Here is a 23,851-nt window from a genome sequence, read left to right on the forward strand (position 1 = left end):
TAACATAAGCATCAAAAGCAATTCCGACGAAGACGCATTCAGTCGTGACATGTGATACTTAACAACCGGAAACATTGAACAGTTAAATTAGGAACGATCATTTTTGTTCATAAAATATGGAACTAGATGACCCACAGTCTGATTTTGACAGTTTTATTTTTACATTTTATGTTCACGGTCAAATGAAAAAGCAGTGGACCCCAACAAACTGGTTTCAATAAATTCTGTTTGGTTCCCTAGACAAAGTAGTCTCAAAAGGGCAGAGATCTTTATTTTGGAGCGTTAAACAATGCAGTTTAAATAAATAAAAAATAGGACTTGTCTTGTAAGTGTTTTTTTAAATAAATAATGCATCTTTACATCTTCAAAAGTTGCTTCTTTAAAATGTGGACCAACTGGATAGTTTTTCTAAAAACCTTATTCGCTTTACCTTCCTTGTTTCTTGTTGCTAAAAGATCTACAAGAACAAACTGTCACAACCACATCTTGAAAACCTTTGTGAGGACTTAACATTTTATTTTCGTTCACTTAATCTAATTTTTCTTTCTTTTTTTTTGTTCACAGTGTTTTCGCTCACTCTGTTTCTCATTTTATGAAAAACTAGTAAAGCGTTTTAAAATTTCTCCCGGAGCCCTCGAACAGTCCAGATTTAAGTCTACTAATTTTTTTTATAAATTAGTGAACCACCGATCACTTTTGGGTTGAAGAGTAAGATCTTGTCGAATCAAAATCTGAAAAATCATCCTTTTCGAAAATGGAAATTACTTTTGCTTATAAAACATTCTTTTTGTTTCAATTTCAGTTCCTACCTAGCATAACTATTTTATAGAGGTAGATAAGAACTTAATTTAATTTTCACATTGAATTCTTTTACTTCTTCATTATTTGTATTTTTGTTTCGTTCAGTCTCTTCCTTAATTTCACCAGATTGTTACAAAATAAGAGATATCAAAACAAACATCCTGACCAAAACCTCCACACATACAACCCGATCTGAATCCTGTAGATTTTTTTGGAAATAATGTTGATCCTTTACCTCTTACCAAATAGTTTTCGGTGCGATTTTCTTTGTTCCTTGTTAATTGTTTGGTTGTTTTGAAGCTTTGGGCTCAGTTTCACTCCACAATTATTCCAACGCAATACGAAAATATTAGCATATTCGATTAACTTTTATTATAGGCATTCTAAATGTGAAGTGAACAGGAAAGAAAAATAATTACGAGTAATAACAGACAAGCAACACTTTGTACGTGAACATTTAAAAAAAATTCTTTGAAAAATGCGCTATACTCAAGTACTCATTTAGTCGAACGAATCCATAATTTATTCAAGTTTAGATCGCATTTGCAAATTTAAAACTTCATTACGACTATATCTTAATGTGGAACGATTTCTACGGAAACACTTAATCCACACACTTAATGCTAAATTATTAGATAACGACTAATGTGTCATTACATTTAAACACATTTTTTTCCTCCGCAGTAAATTCTATCATGCGTTCAAATGAAAACCTGGGCTGAGTAGGCGTCGAAAAAAGTAAACCATTTGGAACAGTGTAAAGTTTGAATTTCCCGCCGTTCGACACGAATGACATTTCTTTATATCTACTCGGCACAAGATTGAACATGTTTCTTTTTAGCAAAGGTGCCCTTAGCTATTTGCTTCGAGAATAGGAATCGTTAGTTATTCTATTTTTTCTATTTTTTTTAATCTAAAACTTTGCAAAGAAAGAAAAAAACAGGAAGGAAGATTTTTTGTTTATAAATTGTAGGTTAGTTGTCAACATGCTCTAATTACAACTGTCAATTTACAAAGCAAAACAATTGACGGTTTCCAACGCCTTCCCACCCCAGGATTTCATTTGAACGCCCGATACATTATTAATATTTCGCAAATTCGTCAGGACACGCTCGTCGAGTCCTTTCCATATAAAGTCCTGCCATGTTTGACGTTTATTTTATTAATACGTCAACCTACCCCGACAGAAAATTATCCCGGCCAAATAACACAAATTAAAGGACTTCTTGTCCAATTTCCAAATTATAAGTGGGCCCATAAAGAAAATTGTCTTTTCTTATTTATTATTAAAAATATCGCTTACTACTTACCCGTAAACGTTCTTTTCGTAAAACTAATTGAATTAATTTAATGTAATGCGACAGTATTCACCAATTATTGGTAATAACGGTCAATTTCGATTTTTACGGTGGTCCCATTAGCTTACATAAATTTCTTAATTGCGCCACGTCCAGCGCTCTGTTTACAGTAATCCCAAAAATATTTGTCCTGTGTTATTTGCCCACTAAATCGCTCCATTATCTCCCAATAAAAGTACACCGTTGTCGGTTTAGTTAAAATGGAAATTTAATGAACGTTACGTAACGCAACGTTGCGCTCGCGTTGCGGTGGCGGAGGTTAGGCAACCCAAAAAACACTCCAAGTGCGAACCACCGCTGCGCTTAATTATTATAACATAAAATATGCTCGAATTTCACACACTATAGACGTGATTTATTGGTAGGTAGTTAAGTAGGTTTTAATGGATGTTTAGCTAAACCGCGGATTTTAAACGCAATTACTGATTTTCCTTACGCTCCATTGTAATTATCAATTACACTATCAATAACCGGTTAAGTATTGAGTGAGCAATTATCGGATTTTTTTAATGAATTATTTATAACAATTACCTGTTCGACGAAGATTTATGTGGTGCTCCTCATCGAAACATTGCACTAGCACCTGCGATAAATTTATGTCGAACGTCTAATTCGCACAAAATTGTTTTTTACACCTGTTCGAATAATCTAATGCAGAATCGCTAATGTTTTATTGCGATAACGAAGACAAATTAGCGGTCGACGTCATTGGTTAAATAATTCCAATATTTTTTATGCAAAAGCATTGATGGTGTTTTGGTGTTACGTGCGCAGTCATTGTTTACTAATATGGTAAATTATTTACCCGTTTTTGTGATCGCTTTTTCAAGCTTAACGCAACAATTTTTTTATCGATATTCATTATACGGTTCCAACGGTAAATATAAATAATAATAAATATAAATCATGACGATTTTTCTTGTGTGGTCTCCAGTCCTGTTGCAGAAATTCAAGAAGAATACATATTTACACTTTTCGCTTCTTTTATTCGTTTACTTAGCTGTCAAAGAAGATTTATTTGCTTTTTATCAACTCACGACTTTCCCAGTCCCATTTGATTTGCCAAACCCCCTAGAGTGGTGAAAATGTCAAAACAGCTCTATAATTTGATAACACTGATTTATGTCAATCCTACGCGAAAATGACTCGAATATTTTTTGCAGATTATTAAATTTTGAATCAAGTCGGTTATATTCAAAATTTCTGTAGGACTAATAGTTTTCATGATAACGCTGCTCGGATATTTGTCGCGCGACGCGACAAGCGACTAAGCAATCCAAATGTTGTCACAGAGTCCAAGCTGTCTGTTGCCAAACTAACAATCCAATATTCAATTCATGATACACTGTTTTAAAGAGAATAAAATTGTCTTTAAAATGGTGGCAGAAAATTTAATATTGCTCGATAAGTGCTAAAGTTATAGATGGTCAAATGCGATAAATAAAAATTATAATTAAACTTTGAAAGATTAAGTTTGAGCGACTATAACTTGCGAAATGTTTAAGATAGTTGAGCCACTAAGATGTCATTTGATAGAGAATTCAATTTTTAATAAGCTTAATAGAGTTTTTTGAAATTTGAGGTGGTATTACAGAATTTCCGGGCGAAAACTTCACGAGGGAAATCTTTACGGACATGACAGATAAGTGTTAATTTTGACCTTCTGTAACTTTTGCAATTATTAACCAATCACGAACTTTTTACCACCATTGTAAAGACAATTTTATTCACAACAAAACCACATGTCACAAATTGCAAATCCTACTCTCAATTGAGCATTAGGTAGCTTCAACTACGCAGCGACATTTAGATCGCCCATTCGCATGTCGCGTCGAGAAAACACACATTCTAACGGCATTATCGTGAAAAGTAGCAGTCCTATCTAAATTTTTAATATGAACAATCTTGTTCAAAACTAAATAATCTACAAAAATTATTTGAGTCGTTTTCCTGTAAGACTAACACAAATCTGTCTAATCTGATTAAGACGTTTTTTGTTTGACCGCTTAAAACTTGAGAAATACTTGAGATAATTTAACTAGCGGGACATCAGTAAATCGCGAATTGAATCCTTAATAAATTCAATGGAGCTTTTTGGATTTATTGTGCTTGTGTGAGAATTCCCAAGAAAAAACCTGACAGGTGTAACTTCGTCAAACATGTAAATTTAAACGTCTATAACTTTTACAATTAATAAGCAATCGTAATTTATTTGCCACCATTTGAAAGATAATTTTATTCGCTACACATCCATGTACTGAAATATAAAATCCAATCGTCACTTTAACCACAGGAAGCTTTAACTCTGCAACTACATTTGGGGCGTTCAGTCGCTTAGTCGCGTCGCGCGATTAAACTTTGTGACGGCATTATCGTGGAAACTCTTAGTCCTATCAATATCTTTCATATGATAAAATTTGTTCAGAATTTAATTCTCTACAAAAAAGATTTAAGATTTTTTCACGTAGGACTAATACAAATCGTGTTATTTTTTTAAGATGGTTTTCCTGCGAGATTTTTTCTATAATTCTTCCAATGAGAAATTGCAAAATTATGTAAATTGTGAAAATTAAATTGTACAGTTTGAAATCTGACATACGAAGAGAGTCATAATCGTGCAGCGTTTGAGGAGTACCCACCTAAGCTGTCAAGCCGTCAATCACCATCTCGCAACGATCCCTGCGCTTATTACCTGCATCCTCACTGCACCGCCCGGATTCCCAAACATATTCGGAAAAATGCGTGGCCAAGTGCCGACAAATCTGGATTATTTCTTCGCTTGGCAGAAATTTATGAAACGGTAGCGCTCTACGTCTGCTCGGACGTTAATTGGAGTGTATAAAATAATTGTAACGTATGTTTCCCATGTCGACGGCAGGAAGAAAGCCAGAAATGCGGTTGCACTAGTAGAATTTTCTGTCGGAGTGTAGCGAACACATAGTCCGGCATTTTTCGCGGCGATGGTAAAAGGAAGTTAACCCTTCGGCTGGAAAGTTGAAATTCCGTCACACCAGACACGGTTCGAGAAGAAGTGTATGCACCTCGGGTACACCCATAGTGGAGCATAACGCCAGAGAAACGTATTCGCCAACCGTGGTAAAAATCATAGCGTGCCTCGTTACCACCATAACATTACCGAACGATTGTTATTATCAATTGGACGTGTAATGATAGAGTTTCCAAAAGCAAAATGTCGAAAGCGGTCGAATGAGGAGCGGGTTGTGCGTGGCGGCGGTTGATGGACCATGGACACTTCTTGTCCAAGCGCGATGGTCAAAGGAGAAAGAAAGGAGGAAAATACGTAATTTGTTAGAGATATTGGATTCTCTCATGGACTGTGACCTTCGAAATATCAGCGCGAGAGACGAGAGAGAGACGACACTAACGTAACTAATGACGATGTTTTCCGGTCGGTTTGTAGCGCCTACTTGAGACCAATATTCAGATGACTCATAGCCCATGAGAAAATCCAACACCTATACAACATTGCTTTTTTCTGTAGTTCTTGTTTCATGGTGCTGTAGTTATGATAGGCGGCTGTTCTAATGATTTTGTTCCTGAGTGCCGCAACATCGTTAAATACGTTAGAACTATGCAACAGTTATTTTAAAAAATCGTAATTGACATATTGAACTGCAAAGATTTGTATCTAGTGAAGATTAGAGGTCTCTGCGCACCACCCTGGGCAACTTCACTTGCCACATTTTATTTTTTAGTCTTAGAAATCATTACTGTCAAGTGATTTATGGTATTGAAATAGTAATTCTTGTTCTGATACGATCTGGCATATCCTCACCCCCCCATTTATCGCTTCGCCCCATCAATCCGCCGCGGCGTCGATAATCGCCCCGTTCCGATAACGCAAAAGCGTTAATGTGCAGATATGTTTTGTTTGTAAAATAATAAAGGTTATGGGAACCGGCAGCATTAGTTAATGATTAATAAATTAAAACAACACCACCTATATCAATCATCGTGTCGTTGTCGCACGCGAAATTCAAATTACACACAACACCCGACATGTACACACACGTCTTGAATAACACGTTTTATCCCAATTTTCCACATTTTTCGCGTGATTGTGAGCCCATTAAGAGCGCCTCACACTCGACGCAAATCAAGTGCGGCCGCGCCATTAAGAGGTCTTCAGACTGCAGTCCACCTTTTAATGCGAATCTGTAACAGTTGGTACGCTTGTAATTTGGAGTGCTCTCGTCGACGCTTTGTTCGGCGTCGACAGTTGGCAGCATGTGTGGTGCCACTCCAGTCCTGAAGGATCGATCTGGACTGGGAGCTACTGTGTTACCGGATAAGTGGACACCGACACATTACCGTTATCTACATTACCGACGGGCCTCGATTAGTTCCGCCGGACAAATTAGATGAATGAGAATTTATGTCATGGGAACTGGTGTGGGAGGCGCGACCCTAAGAAGAAGATGAAGAGCGGAGTGGTTGCTTGGGTTGTCCCTGACTGCCGAAGTGCGGATTTTTTCTGGCGCTAATTGAAGAAAAACAAGAAATCGTGTGCGTCTCAGCCACCTTCGTGCAAGGTTTCGAAGAACGAGACCTTCACAGAAGTTAAATCTTTTTTAATTTTTATGGTTGCGTCAGCGGAAGGCTGTCATTAAATGACAGATTGTCGTAAGATGTAGTGGTTTTTTCTTTGTTCCTTGCATGCTGCTCCACGACATTTCGTGTCAATGCTTTACGTAATCATTGTTTGATGTAAACAATGCCGTTTTGCTTCGGAGACTAACCGAAAAATAAGCCGCGTTCACAAACTCTGTAACAAATACAACAAAACATCCGTGTGGGTTATGTGATGGTAGAAATTATGTGGGAATACACACGGTGGGCCTTGAACGGATGCACAATTGCGGTGCCATTTTCGTTTTGTCTTCTTTTCAGAATGCGGGGATTTTTAGACGAAGGAATGCGCCGAGTGCTGGGATTTCCTAGAGGAGCTCTGAGATAATCTACGAAAGTGTCGGCCGGGTTTCGCTCAATCGAAATCAAATAATCAACGTGCCAAGTGGAATTTTGTTTTTGCGCTTGTAAACAATCAGCGGTTGCGGTGAAGATTTTGTAGAAAATTTACGAACTTTTATCCTGTTATTTTGACTTAGGTCGATGGAATCATAAATCACTGCAAACGTTAATGCAAATGACGCAAATAGTTTTTTAGAAATTGTAGAATTGTAATTTTGCAAGAACTGAAAAAAAATCATTTCGTAGAACTTGCCAAGTCATTTTGATTAAGCGTTCACCGTTTTAAGCAATGAAAAATGAAAGAGTGTCTTGGGCAAGATCTACACAATTTTTATTTAATGTCAAACTTGTTTCTATCAAAGGTTATTGTTTTTTTTTTAATTCAATATCTAATTGAGAACATTTTAAAGCTGGCTGACTAACTGCACGTGATGAACGATATAAAAATGCTTTTTAAACTATTCTAAATTATTGGTCTATTACTGTCTACAGTTAATTAAAAATGAATAATAATATGTTTTATTGCATAGTTGGAGTTAAATTACTCGTAGATAGCCGAGTACTACGTTTAATAGCATCTATTATGTCTTTACAGAAGGAAAAAGCTGCAAAACATTTACCACGATTTATTTCACACTTGTTGCACAATTGCAGGTAGTGTTGTAGTTAATTTAAAAAAATATCTGATAAGAAGAAAGTGAAAGATAAATCTGTTGTTCGTGATTTTTTTCATTAAGTTTTTCATATACTTTAAAACAAATTTTGGAATTTTGGAAAACTATATAAATGCCAAAAAATTTTGATATTTGAAGCAGGTGGCAATTTTTCTTCAGACAAAACTTTATCAAACTCAATTCAAGATATCTATAAATATTTTTTAATTTGTTAGATTAATCGAAATAATCTTTTCTAAGCAAGACATTTTAAGTAAATGTAGCTAACTAAATTTTTTAAGATTTTTCAATCCTTATTAACGGAAGAAAATAAAAAAAACTGCTTTATAACTGCACTGATCTCCATTGCCAAAACTTACTTTTTTCCAAAGAAAAATGAAAACATTATTTGTGACAATGAAGAATTAATTTGTTTATACGGTGCGATCAACAATTACTTAGATATGACTTTGACAGTGTCAGATTTTTCGTATCTTTGCTAAGTCAGTCAAACAACTGTCACAATTTTTTTAACGGAAAAATGGTTTTTACTTCAGAATATAAAAGATTCATCTTACTTTCGTAATGGTGTTTTCAATAACGAAGAATATCTGTTTGGCCGAGGCTGGGTAAAAGTTTATTAAATTGAAACAGGTATATGCAACCAGAAATACTTCCATGCATTCCAGATATCTGTCGATATACGGCCAAAATGTCAAAGCCTTCTTTGATCTAAATAGTACTTTATAAAGTTTGACGTAAAACGACACTTTAAGAGTGAAAACGAACAAGAGGAAAAAATATGTTTGTAAAATTCTTGCACTGGTGTAGGAAGAGCTTGATTCTTCTTCAATAAACATATCTGCATAAATTTTATGTAAATAAAAAAAAATTCTGCAACAGATTTATTAAGGTTAAATAAACGTTTTACTAAGTACTAATTTTTGTGTAACTAACTTTTTCGTTGTAAGCGCGTTAGTTTTTGGCCAACAGAAACACCTTGATTTGCGTAAATGATAATGTTAAAGGTAAGATATTATTATAAAAATTTACATTGAACAAAGTTTTACAGTTCATCTATAAAACAATTTTTTAATGACTACTGTATGTATATAATTTTATTGGAAACATCACAGAGTAACCGACTCGATAGTAAAAGGTTAGAAATTATAATATTTTAAGCAAGAATAATGAACCGCTACGATCAGGAAAAATTACAGGGAGTAAATAGAGAATCAATAAATCCTATTAATGTGGGAAAAGTAAATAAATAAATGTAAAACATCTTTAATTAAGAAAAAAAATGTGTTACTACCTATTTTTAAAATAAAGTAAAATGGACTTTAAATCGTTTCTATTAACTAGAAAAAAAATATAATTGACGACGATAAGTATCGAATTGATTAAAATAAATGTACAGTAAAGGGATGATCAAGGCTGAAGTCACTCTTAGTCGTGGTCATCATTTTTAAGCAATATTATTTCAGAACAAGATTTCAGAATCTAAATAGTATCATGCGATCAACAATTATTTAGATCAAAGAAGGCTTTGGATTTTGAAACGTATTTCCAAAACTAGACTTTCAGATCCTCTGAATGCACGGAAGTATTTTGGGTTGCATATACCTGTTTCAATTTAAATTTGGAAATTTTTGCTGATACTTGATCAAACAGGCAACAGCACTGCATACGTATATGTCCATTCTCCATTATTGAAAACACCATTACGATTCCGTGATGAATCTTTTACGTTCTGAAGTAAAAACCAGTTTTGAGTTAAAATTTCATTCATAGTGACAGTTGTTTGACGTTTATTAGCTGAGTTAGCAAAGATACGAAAAATCTGACACTGTCAAAGTCATAGCCGCCCCTTATCTAAGTAATTGTTGATCGCACGGTATTATGATAGTGAAAATTGGTTAGAACTGAAATTAATAAAAAAGGAAAACCGGTCGTGCATGATAATAATAAGCTGACATGCATGAAAACTGCATTCTGTATTAAAAATAATATCGGGCCTTCAAATAAATATATATTTAGGCGACATTCTAATTCTGTTAACAGTGGAGAGTCATTTTTGTAGGTAACCAATTATTCTCCTGAGTTACACAGGTTACATAGTAAGCTTTTTCCCAATTTCATATTGTCATATTCCGTGGAAGGGGAATAGGGAGAATGCACAACAAAAATTAAAAATATTTTCTAACCTAATTTTATTTCGTTAAAATATCATACGTTTCTTGTGTCATTTTCTACGCTGGAAAAATGTTGCAAACAATTGAATTTCCATAGGTTGCTCTAAATATAAATTTATTTGAAGGCCCGTTAGTATATTATGGTATTAGGAGCAACAATGAGGTTTTATGTACAGAAGTTGGTAGTTTGGCTGCCGAACGCAATGAGGCAGGCAAACCAATCAAAGCAGATAACACCATAACATATACTATTTTTTCTTCAAACATTCATAATTTAAGAAAAATTAAGAAACCAGGAATTATTTTAAAATAGAAAATTGGGTAAACTGATAAATTAATGTAGCTCGTTTTGGAAAGCGTTACTATGACTCTAGTATAAACAACGCTGTGAACAAAATCCGTTTTTTTTAATTTGTAATTTGGATACATTTTGTAAACCCTCGAGCTAAAGCTCTCGGGCCTAACCAGAATAAAAATGCTCAGATTCAACTCGTAAAATTGTCAAACCAAAAAGAAAAATAACTTATTGATCCAACATTTCATTTCATTCCAAATTCTTGAGTTTTAAGGTTTTGTGAATAAAGATAGTTAAATATTTCTTTCCGAGTATGTAATACATTTAAAAAATGTTTAATCACAAGATTAAGACAAGTTTAAATTTTAATTTATCGTAAATGACAAATTATTACTAATGTACGGACGAAAACACCTGAGAAGATTATTTCCGGACATTTTTTTTTTGGTATCCATTTTTTATTCCTTCATTTACAAACGAAAATCATTAACTTTATTTGTGTTGCTGTAATTGTAAATTCAGTTGCTGACAAAGCACGTCGAATAAAATCTACAATTTATCGAAGGTAAAATAACAAGACCTAATTTTTTTTTCGGTTAAAAAAAACTTTTTGCTCTGACAATTTTACGAGTTGAGTTTGGGCATTTTTATTCTGGTTAGGCCCGAGAGCTTTAGCTCGAGGGTGTAACTTTTGAATAAAAATACACAAATATCAACGAGTAAAATTGTCTAAAGCAAAAATGTTTAAGTGGAAACTGGGAAATTTATCAGGTATAAAAAATTAGGTCGTGTTTTATTTTTGGCAAGATTAATTCCAGAATACAAACATTAACGTTAATTATTTATTTATAATACCTACAGTTATTAAAAACACAGTATAGGGATGTTTAGGGGTGAAGGCACTCTTAGACGTGATATCATCAATGTGACATTATTAAAAAAGGAAAACTAGTAACACAATAATAAATTGAAAAGCATTAAAATTGTATTTAAGATTAACAACAAAATTAATTTTATAATTAACGACATTATGAACAGAATACAGAAAACTTATAAATACATATTACATAATTATTCGGAATGATAAAAAATTTGTAAAGGAAGTTAATTACAACATTACAAATTCTTCACATGTTTTTTATTAAACGTTTTGGAATGAAAATCGTCAAATACATTCAAAAATTTATAATCACGACGTTATATCAGATTTTAATTTTAATTTATCGTAATTGACAAATTAGATTAAAATATTAAAGATTAGTTCTGAACTTCCGACCATTTGTCTGCTATCCATTTTTTATTGCTTTATTTACAAACTTGTATCGAAAATCATTAATTTTATTTGTTTTCCTGTCTAATTACAAATTCAGCCGGTGCCAAAGCGCGCCGAATAAAAACTACAATTTATTGTAAGAAAATAAATGAAATAATGAATCGAGTCCATCTCTGAACCTGCTCCGGCCCTGTCCGCTCTCATCCGTCCGGACCGCAACCCCAAAAAAGCTGAAAAGTCCGTCGATGAATCTTCTTCCATTTTAGCGGAAGCACTAAAGTCTGAAAGCTCACGGCGCTTCCGGTCTGTAGCATTTCCACCCCTGTGCGCCTCGTCCCATTGGATCGTGGAACGCACGCGCGCCCCGACCCCACGGGGCCGGCCACCCTATCGCGTTTACCTAATCAATAATGTAATGCATGCGCCCTCCGCGGACGCCCCGACAAGACGCTGCAAGCCGAAACGCTTTGTACCCCGCACATTGTCCGTCGATAATTGACACAATTCAAAAAGGATAATTCTAATCCAGACAACAGGAACTCGTCAAGTATCGACCTGGCCGGGGTAATTTCCAAGACACTACGGCCATCTCTTGTAATTAGCATTGTGTTGCATTCGCATTCGCCAGGTGACATTTTTCGATTATTGCATGTGAGGGTAATTTGAGGCACGCGAAAACTGCTCAAAAAATTGCTGAAGCACATGGCAAATGTGCCGGAATTACTGTCATCGTCTCACTGTTTGCCAACCTGCAATCTTTTTACTATTACTGTGGTTCGGGCGGCAGGAGGCGAAGGAACGCCGCGCAAAACAATTTTTAAACGGTTTTCCTAGACATTTCCATCAAGTTGGACTGATTTGTACCGTACAGATTTGTGTTTGTCGATCGAATCGCTACGGCGCCGCCCCCAAAACTCGTACTTTATCTCATGTTCGCATCGAACGGAAAATATTTTTATTACCGCCACCGATTAATGTCGTTCTATATTCATGTTCTCGATTTTTTTGTCGACCAGAACATGTTCTCTGTTTGTTCTCTGTCCGAACTTAATGGATTAGCCTTCGTAAATTTGTAGCCAAGGTAACTCTAACATGCAAGTCGACTCGCTTCTTCTATTATTCAACTGTTTCCGCTCAAACAAATCAAACAGAAATTCCTGCAACTCTTATTTTCCCTCAAATTCTTCTTAACATAACATTCTCTCACTTTTAGATTTTTTGCAATTTTCAATTTTCACACCGTTTCCACTCAAGCAAAAATCAAGCAGAATTTCCTGCAACTACATTTTATTTTTCCTGCAGTCCTACTCAACATTCTCTTACTCTTCTATTTTCTGCTACCTACAAATTTCTTTTCGCTAATTCTATCATTCACCAAAATCAAGCTGAAATTCCTACAATTCTTATTCCGCTATTTCCAAATTGCTTTTAGCTAATTCTACAATTCGCATCGTTTCCACAAGGATAAAAATCACACAGAAATTCCTGCAATTACGTTCTATCTTCTCTAATTTTCAAATTTTCTTCTGTCAATTCTATCATTCACCAAACACAAGCAGAAATTCCTGCAACTCTTATTTTTCCTGAAGTTCTTCTCAACATTCTCTCACTTTTATATTTTTTGCAATTTTCAAATATCCTTTCGGCTGATTCTGTCAAGCAAAAATCAACCAGAAATTCTTGCGACTGTTATTTTTCCTGCAATCCTACAAAACATTCTTTTATTCTTCTATTTTCTGCACTCTACAAATTTCCTTTCGCTGCTTTATCATTCACCAAAATCAAGTAGAAATTCCTGCACTATTCTATCTTCCGCAATTTCCAAATTGCATTTTGCTAATTCTACAATTCCCACCGTTTCCACTAAGATAAAAATCACACAGACATTCCTGCAATTACGTTCTCTCGTGCTTCTATCTTCTCTAATTTTCAAATTTTCTTCTGCCAATTCTAACATTCACCAAACACAATCAGAAATTACTGCAACTCTTATTTTTCCTAAAGCTCTTCTCAACATTCTCCCACTTTTATATTTTTTGCAATTTTCAATTTTCCTTTCGCTGATTCTGTTTTTCACACCGTTTCTACTCAAGCAAAAATCAACCAGAAATTCCTGCGACTGTTATTTTTCCTGCAATCCTACCCAATATTCTCTTACTCTTCTATTTTCTGCACTCTACAAATTTCCTTTCGCTGATTTATTATTCACCAAAATCAAGTAGAAATTCCTGCACTATTCTATCTTCCGCAATTTCCAAATTGCATTTTGCTAATTCTACAATTCCCACCGTCTCCACTAAGATAAAAATCACACAGAAATTCCTGCAATTACGTTCTCTCGTGCTTCTATCTTCTCTAATTTTCAAATTTTCTTCTGTCAATTCTATCATTCACCAAACATAAGCAGAAATTCCTGCAACTCTTATTTTTCCTGAAGTTCTCTCACTTTTGTATTTTTTGCAATTTTCAATTGTCCTTTCGCTGATTCTGTTTTTCACACCGTTTCTACTCAAGCAAAAATCAACCAGAAATTCCTGCGACTGTTATTTTTCCTGCAATCCTACCCAATATTCTCTTACTCTTCTATTTTCTGCACTCTACAAATTTCCTTTCGCTGATTTATTATTCACCAAAATCAAGTAGAAATTCCTGCACTATTCTATCTTCCGCAATTTCCAAATTGAATTTTGCTAATTCTACAATTCCCACCGTCTCCACTAAGATAAAAATCACACAGAAATTCCTGCAATTACGTTCTCTCGTGCTTCTATCTTCTCTAATTTTCAAATTTTCTTCTGTCAATTCTATCATTCACCAAACATAAGCAGAAATTCCTGCAACTCTTATTTTTCCTGAAGTTCTCTCACTTTTGTATTTTTTGCAATTTTCAATTGTCCTTTCGCTGATTCTATTATTCACACCGTTTCTACTCAAGCAAAAAATAAGCAGAAATTCCTGCGAGTATTATTTTTCCTGCAATTCTACCCAACATTCTCTTACTTTTCTATTTTCAGCACTCTACAAATTTCCTTTCGCTGATTTATCATTCACCAAAATCAAGTAGAAATTCCTGCACTATTCTATCTTCCGCAATTTCCAAATTGCATTTTGCTAATTCTACAATTCCCACCGTCTCCACTAAGATAAAAATCACACAGAAATTCCTGCAATTACGTTCTCTCGTGCTTCTATCTTCTCTAATTTTCAAATTTTCTTCTGCCAATTCTAACATTCACCAAACACAATCAGAAATTACTGCAACTCTTATTTTTCTTAAAGCTCTTCTCAACATTCTCCCACTTTTATATTTTTTGCAATTTTCAATTTTCCTTTCGCTGATTCTGTTTTTCACACCGTTTCTACTCAAGCAAAAATCAACCAGAAATTCCTGCGACTGTTATTTTTCCTGCAATCCTACCCAATATTCTCTTACTCTTCTATTTTCTGCACTCTACAAATTTCCTTTCGCTGATTTATTATTCACCAAAATCAAGTAGAAATTCCTGCACTATTCTATCTTCCGCAATTTCCAAATTGCATTTTGCTAATTCTACAATTCCCACCGTCTCCACTAAGATAAAAATCACACAGAAATTCCTGCAATTACGTTCTCTCGTGCTTCTATCTTCTCTAATTTTCAAATTTTCTTCTGTCAATTCTATCATTCACCAAACATAAGCAGAAATTCCTGCAACTCTTATTTTTCCTGAAGTTCTCTCACTTTTGTATTTTTTGCAATTTTCAATTGTCCTTTCGCTGATTCTGTTTTTCACACCGTTTCTACTCAAGCAAAAATCAACCAGAAATTCCTGCGACTGTTATTTTTCCTGCAATCCTACCCAATATTCTCTTACTCTTCTATTTTCTGCACTCTACAAATTTCCTTTCGCTGATTTATTATTCACCAAAATCAAGTAGAAATTCCTGCACTATTCTATCTTCCGCAATTTCCAAATTGCATTTTGCTAATTCTACAATTCCCACCGTCTCCACTAAGATAAAAATCACACAGAAATTCCTGCAATTACGTTCTCTCGTGCTTCTATCTTCTCTAATTTTCAAATTTTCTTCTGTCAATTCTATCATTCACCAAACATAAGCAGAAATTCCTGCAACTCTTATTTTTCCTGAAGTTCTCTCACTTTTGTATTTTTTGCAATTTTCAATTGTCCTTTCGCTGATTCTATTATTCACACCGTTTCTACTCAAGCAAAAAATAAGCAGAAATTCCTGCGAGTATTATTTTTCCTGCAATTCTACCCAACATTCTCTTACTTTTCTATTTTCAGCACTCTACAAATTTCCTTTCGCTGATTTATCATTCACCAAAATCAAGTAGAAATTCCTGCACTATTCTATCTTCCGCAATTTCCAAATTGCATTTTGCTAATTCTACAATTCCCACCGTCTCCACTAAGATAAAAATCACACAGAAATTCCTGCAATTACGTTCTCTCGTGCTTCTATCTTCTCTAATTTTCAAATTTTCTTCTGCCAATTCTAACATTCACCAAACACAATCAGAAATTACTGCAACTCTTATTTTTCTTAAAGCTCTTCTCAACATTCTCCCACTTTTATATTTTTTGCAATTTTCAATTTTCCTTTCGCTGATTCTGTTTTTCACACCGTTTCTACTCAAGCAAAAATCAACCAGAAATTCCTGCGACTTATTTTTCCTGCAATCCTACCCAATATTCTCTTACTCTTCTATTTTCTGCACTCTACAAATTTCCTTTCGCTGATTTATTATTCACCAAAATCAAGTCGAAATTCCTGCACTATTCTATCTTCCGCAATTTCCAAATTGCATTTTGCTAATTCTACAATTCCCACCGTCTCCACTAAGATAAAAATCACACAGAATTTCCTGCAATTACGTTCCCTCGTGCTTCTATCTTCTCTAATTTTCAAATTTTCTTCTGTCAATTCTATCATTCACCAAACATAAGCAAAAATTCCTGCAACTCTTATTTTTCCTGAAGTTCTCTCACTTTTGTATTTTTTGCAATTTTCAATTTTCCTTTCGCTGATTCTTTTATTCACACCGTTTCTACTCAACCAAAAATTAAGCAGAAATTCCTGCGAGTATTATTTTTCCTGCAATTCTACCCAACATTCTCTTACTTTTCTATTTTCAGCACTCTACAAATTTCCTTTCGCTGATTTATCATTCACCAAAATCAAGTAGAAATTCCTGCACTATTCTATCTTCCGCAATTTCCAAATTGCATTTTGCTAATTCTACAATTCCCGCTGTCGTCTCCACTAAGATAAAAATAACACAGAAATTCCTGCAACTACGTTCTCTCGTGCTTCTATATTCTCTAATTTTTAAATTTCCTTCTGCCAATTCTATCAATCACCAAAAACAAGCAGCAATTCCAGCAACTCTTATTTTTCCTGAAGTTTTTCTTAAAAATTCTCTCACTTTGCTATTTTTGTAATTTTTAAATTTTCTTTTACTGATTCTATTATTCACCAAAATCAAACAGAAACTCCTGTAATTCTGCTTTATCCTGCAGTTCTACTCATTCCAAACCGCGTTTGTTAAATCTATTATTCACACCATTTCCACTCAAACAAAGATCAAGCAGAAATTCCTGCATTTCCTATTTTTCCTGCTGTTCTACTCAATATTCTATCTTCTCAATTTCCCAATTTTATTCAATTCCTGCAAGTGTAATTTTTCCTGCAACTCTACTCAACTCATTCATTTTTTTCTATTTCGCGTCTCAAATAAGCATGAAACAGAAACTCCTGCAAGTTTTGTTTTTCCTGCTGCTCTACTCGTTCACCTTTCGCCGATTCTGTCCTATTTGCAGGACCCGTTTTGACCTGTCCGCTTTATGAAAAGAACTCATTTAAAGTGAGTTGTTGATTACGGTAATTCCCCATTTGTGATCCAGTTTCAGTCCGATCGGTCTAATTGCGACGGTACGAGTTAAATTGGTCAATGAAGATGCGAAACAATGAACGAGGCTCTGACATTATTGCGTTCGAGGAGGAACTCGAGTTGAAGATCGACTTCCCGCACTTTATTATTGTATTCACTTACTGCAAAGTAATGTTTATTGTCTCATTATGACGATCTTTCCTTCCTAATAACGATAAATTGTGCGGTAATGAGACTGCGTCCTCCCACTGGCTGTACGGCCTCGATGGAGATGTTCTAAATGGGAATCATTTTGGAGTTACGTAAAAATGCAAACTGGTCGTGGTGCGGATGTTTTTTTTAAGTCAGTAGAAAAAATTTAAAAAAATGTTTTTTTTCAAAATTTGAATCTGTCTCAATGATAAATAATAATATGTATTAATCACCGACCATTATTCTAATTGTTCTTCTTTGTAATTTAAGCGGCCCATTCAAAGATGAGGAATGTTCCCAAAGAAGCATAACATGAGGATGCCACCACATTGTGCCAGACAAGCTATTCTCATAATAATAATATGCCTTGACAAATTATTTACAAGATCGCGAAAAAGATCTTTTTGTAGTCACAGCCTTGGAAGTGACGCTTCCAACATCCAACGCTCAATCAGCAACGAGCTTTTCCCGATCGACTCGAATGTAAAAATTAAAAAAAAAAAATCGGTCTTGATTTAGTTCATAAAATACAACTTCCCTGGATTTTCATAATGCTTATTGCCAGAAAAGCCTTGAAAATATGCCAACAAACAATTTTCAGTATAATTTTTGTTTTTTTTTTGTCTTCACATCACTGTACACATTTTTCATAAACGACCTCATAACGTTTTCTTGATTTTGATGGCAGTAAATTTCGGGAGGAGTACAAGAAATATCACTAATATCACTATTAAAACAAAAAAAATTTAATTTAATGTTCGTACAAAAAATATTGTACGAGCCATTTGCATGAAGACATCTTCCGCTCATTCGCGCGTTAATTAAATTAAAAAAATGTGCTCATGCGGGAACATCGTCTTCCCGCACTTGGTTCTACTGAGTTTATCTAGCTTCTCTCATTTTATTTCATGTTAACTATGAGTCTGTGTAACAAATTTGTGGTTTTATTTTTCGTCGCAGCTCAATTTATTCGTAAGAAACAATCAATGAGAATTTTTTAAAAGTTTTTGGAATTAAAATTTTGAAACTTGAAATATGGAAACTTGTGTTATTATTTAACAAAGAAAATATTGGAATGGAAGCTGGATCACATAAATCATTTTAAGATCTTCTGCATGTAAGAATGAGGTTTAGAATTGTTGTTGATAAGAGTGCTGATGATTAAAATCTTGGCCAAGAAAGGATCCATAATAGAGTCGTGTGTAAATCTATGTTAAAAATAGCATGAAAACAAATATGGAAATATGTATAACTTTGAAAGTTAAAATAGGTGCAATTTGTCAAACTTATGTAATAGTAGCATGATCGATTTAATAAAAGTGATATTGACTATTGCTTCTCAACCTTGGTTGGCTAAACTTGGAGTAATAAAAACAACAGTGGGTCAAGCAGTAATGAATAAAGCTGTGCTGATATACAAAGAATATTGTACGTGGAACAAAAAAAAATAAAAAATTGATTGTCTAAACTGGTTTCGCAAATTCAGGCACATTCCATTCTTTTTGGAAATGTTCTCAATAATGTTGGCAATTAATTACTTAATTAATTATTGTATTATTTAAATAACTTAATCTCGCTGATTGAATTATTAATTAAGTTGCCAATTAGGAACAATAATTATTGTTGTAGCTATTTATTATGACTTCAGTTTTTTCACTTGAAGATGCTCAATAAGAGTAATTTGTTAAGAAAACATAAGATCTAATTTCAGTGGATTCATTTTTCCAAGAAAAACGTTTCAATTAAATATTTGAAAAGATTGCTAACTTTGCGCATACAGTATATTTTCATGTATTCAAAGTACCTACCTACGACAATTTGTTTTTTGAAAAGTCATATTTAATGTAAGTAGGTAAGTACCTACTCCTCTGACAAAATATTCAACTATTTAATCTTCAGATATTTTGTACATATTTTATTTTTACTTACTTTTACTAATTATTATGTATGTCAAAAACAAATGAGAAAATAATACTCATTATTCTTTATTGAACAAAAATAATTGATAGTGCTATTGAAACACAGCTGATATTGTAACAATAAAAAAATTGAAAAATTCAAAAAATTCTTAATTTGAATTTTGCGATGAAATTCGGTATAATGGCCCAAAATTGTATTCTGAACAACTTTTTTGAATAACTTTTTACTATTCTCCAACGCGAAGAATATGGCGGACATGGGCAATCCTCGAGGTTGCAGTTGGCTAGATTTAGAAAGATGCATCATATGAAATTTTACAACCATGGAGAAATTCAAATCTCTATTCCCAAAAATAACAAAAATTAAAAAAAAAAACAAAATTCACAATGTACCTATCTAATATTTACAGGGTATCTATAAATGATTGTCAGGTCAAGCCAGCTTTGGAAAAAATATTATTGAACCGCCTTTTTGAAACAGATGCGTAATTTTAATTCGTTATTAACTACCACTTCTGACACTGACATTTTGTTGGCGCTTTTCAGTCGAGTGTTCGTTCTTTATATTCGTTTTATCGAAGCTAATCAGTAAACAATTAATAAACACCAAGAATCTGTATTTTTCAATACAAATTGCAAATACGTCCGCTTTTAGAGGTAAACACAGGTACTGGCAAAATTTGTGAGGTTAGGTTTTAATGTTTATGTTTTATTTTAGCTTTAGTTTCTTAACGATGATTTATTCAATAGAATAAATGTGTTCAATAGAACACGTTCATTGTTCTATTGTATAATATATACACGGTGTGGCAGTATGATGGGAGGATTGATGGTGCTGATATTAAATATATTAATGTTACCTGTACCAAAACACAATTAAAACTTGTCTCAGGTTAAAAACCTAACCTAAAAATGTGACATTCAGCATTAAGCGCCACATTCAAAATTTGACAAGTTTTCATCGCAAGCTGCCCAGGCAATCATTTATAGATACCATATACATGAAATAATGTAGAGGCTTGTACCTATACAGGGTGTATCTGAAATACGTGTGTTAATTTTAACCAGTGGAAGAACTCGCCAATTTATGAAACGTTTCTCTAAAACATTTTTACGAAAAAGCATTATAAATTGATTTAAAATTTGGAATAAATTAGCCATCAAAGTGTATACCCGCCTATAGGTAAGGGTGAACATTTTCTGTTGTGATAGAAACGGAGCTTTGTAATAAAAGTTACACTATGTTATAGAAAAAAGTAAATAATTAAAATTAAAATTCTCATGTTTACGAAAAAATAGAGACTAGTTAACTACACAAAACGACCCGTTTGGTAAAAATTGGAGGGCAAAAAATTGTGGAAACCTTTTGCGAATTTTGCAAAATGTTATAGAGAAAAGTTTCATAAATTGGCGAGTTCTTCCACTGTTTAAAATTAACACACGTATTTCAGGACACGTATTTAGGGAAAAAGGATTTTTTTTCACTTCCAGCTTTAACTTGCGAGTAGTAAAATTTGCCTGTTGGAAAACTGAAAACTACAGAATTTAGTATGTTTCAAATCCTCCATTGATTTTGATAGAAACATACAAAGTGGCTTGATTTTTCATACTAAGTGGCTAAAAATATCTTAGACAGTTTTTGCTGATCACAGAACAGCACAGAAAATAGAATAAATGTGTCTTCACTTCAAGCCGACTTTTTCAAAAGTTAATTTGAAAACGTCAAGATTATCTAAAATTTTTGAAAATTGTATTTTGTTTATATTTAACCCTTCTTCTAAACATGTTTTGTTGGTAACTTAACTCCTTAGCTAGACTAGTAAACCGTCATTTAGCAAAAAATATAATCTGTGGAATTCTTCCTCTTTCTTGCTCTACTGAATTTTTCGCTGTACAAAAACTTCACTGTGAATAATAGACTTGCAGTTAAAAAAAGATGATGGTCATATTACTAATCTTAAGACCATTAATCCTAAAATAATCACATCGTTACGATGCCAAGAGCAAAAAATGCAAGTATTTCGGGGAATTGAAATGTTTGTTTCTATTTTTCTTAGCATAATCTCGATACTACTAAACATTTTGTTGTCCGTGTCGCAACCTTTAATAGTTATTTGTATAGCAAGGCTGCGAAATCCTACTTTGACGAACCGAGAGAAAAATTCTCGTCAAGGCCGCTTTGCGGCCGAGACAAGACAATCTCGAGGTCGTCAAAGGATTTCGTAGCCAAGGTGTACACAACATTTTGTGTGCAACCCGAAAATTTGTAATTATAAAATGAACAAGTAAAATTTCCTTCACTGTCAATAAAAATAAAGTCGGCCTACATGTCGCCATGTCGCTATGGAAACGGCATAAATAAAACAATTCATTTTGAGAAAAATTGGAAAAATGTCGCAAAAAAATTACGTTTTTGTTCCGTCTACTTCCCCAGATTGTGCAGTGTCCAATTTAATACCAGAAAAGTCCAAACGGCAGTACGATAAGTGTTACAATGACTTTAAAGAGCGGTGTAATAAAAATAATGTGAAAACGGTGTCGGAGAATGTTGTTTTGGCTTATTTAATGGAAAAATCAAAAACTGTGAAAAGTTCAACTTTATGGAGTACATATTCAATGTTGAAGCTCACGCTGAACATACGGGATGGCATTGGTGTTACGAAGTTTCTGAAATTGTACCTTTTTTGAAAAAAAGTCAGTTGGTTATCAGGTGAAAAAGTGTAAGGTATTGACACGAGACCAGATCAATTTGCTGTATAATCTGCCCTTTTTTTAGGTCATTTTAATCATGGGAATATTAGGAGCCATGCGAAGAGACGATGACGAACTAACCAAAATGTCTATCGATGACATCAAGGATGAACATTCTGTATTAATAGTGGCCGTTCCTGACACAAAAACTGACATAAAACGAACTTTTACTGTCACCAATCCAGAATTTGTAAGATTATACCGCAAATATGCAGCTCTTGTTCCGTGTACTCATCCAGAGTTAAAAAAAGATTATAAATTGTGCAGTGTCGCATTTGAAACCTGAAAAATCGAAACAGCAATATAAAAAATGTTACAGTGACTTTGAGACTGATGTAACAAGAAGAATGTGAAAACCCTGTCGGATAATGTTGCATTGGCTTACCTATTTACTGGAATTTATTTATTGTGGCAGGTAAACGTTAAATTCTGTTATAAGTTTTAGGTTATTTTAATCGTGGAAATATCAGATGCCGTGCGAAGAGACAAATAAACCAAAATGTCTGTTGATGTTGATGCCATTCAGGATTCAGGTTATGTTACTACTTACTAGTTACTAGATATTTCCCTTTTTGACCGGTGGGAAATTAACCTAATTCATACGTGTCTGTTCTAGATCGATCTTTTTTACCGACTCGTCAATACGTCAATTCGTCAATCATCGAATCATCAGGCGACCACTCCATTTGAAATTGGCGGGAACTTCAAACCGGATGAAAATTCTGTACTAATAGCGGCCGTTCCTGACACAAAAACTGGCATAAATCAAACTTTAACTGTACCCAATCCAGATTTTGTAAGATCACACCGCAAATATAGAGATAGATATGTTGTAATTGTAATAATAAATAAATATTGAAATGACTTTTACTTTTACGGCCGTCGTCAAGGCAACGGCTGCGAAATTCAATTTCGCGGCCTGCTCTAGGCACGCGAAGTGCTCATTTCGCGTACGGTTGCACACAAAAACATTTTTTTCTTGTGATCAAACTTCTGGGGGGAAATTTTTACGAAGAAATGTAGGGTTTTCATTTATTTTTTAATTGTCCCTTAGACAAAATATGCAAACTTATCTGTGGGTTTTTAACCAAGATGAAATGTCATATTTTAAAAATCTTTAGAAGCGTTTCTTTATTCATCCAAATCAGTTCATATTTAATTTTGTAAACTTGTAAATTAAACCAATCAAGGAAATTTTGATGAAGAAGTTTATATTGCGTGTTCAAATGAAATCCTGGGCTGGGAAGGCGTTGAAAACTGTCAATTGTTGTGCTTTTTTAAAGCGTAGATTAATTGGAGCATGTTGACAGCTAACCTAAAATTTATAAACAAAAAAATCTTTTATTTTTTCTTTCTTTGCAATGTTTTACATTAAAAATAGAATAACTTAGCGATTCCTTTTCTCGAAGCAAATATCTAAGGGCACCCTTTGCTGAAAACAAACATGTTTAATTATGTCCTGATTAAACATAAACAAATGTCATTCGTGTCAAACGGCGGGAAATTCAAACTTTACACTGTTCTAA

General features: G+C 33.9%; 1 long non-coding RNA gene across 1 annotated transcript; it reads right to left on the minus strand.

Annotated features, from left to right (window-relative positions):
* Positions 1-21,945: 21,945 nt before the first annotated feature.
* LOC138124190 (uncharacterized) lies at positions 21,946-22,853 on the minus strand. Its single transcript, XR_011157048.1, has 2 exons — positions 22,711-22,853; positions 21,946-22,607 (listed from the first exon to the last, which is right to left on the minus strand). It is a non-coding gene; the product is annotated as an uncharacterized lncRNA (long non-coding RNA).
* Between the last annotated feature and the right edge of the window lie 998 nt (positions 22,854-23,851).

This window comes from Tenebrio molitor, chromosome 2 (genome assembly GCF_963966145.1).
Source record: "Tenebrio molitor chromosome 2, icTenMoli1.1, whole genome shotgun sequence".
NCBI lineage: Eukaryota > Metazoa > Arthropoda > Insecta > Coleoptera > Tenebrionidae > Tenebrio > Tenebrio molitor.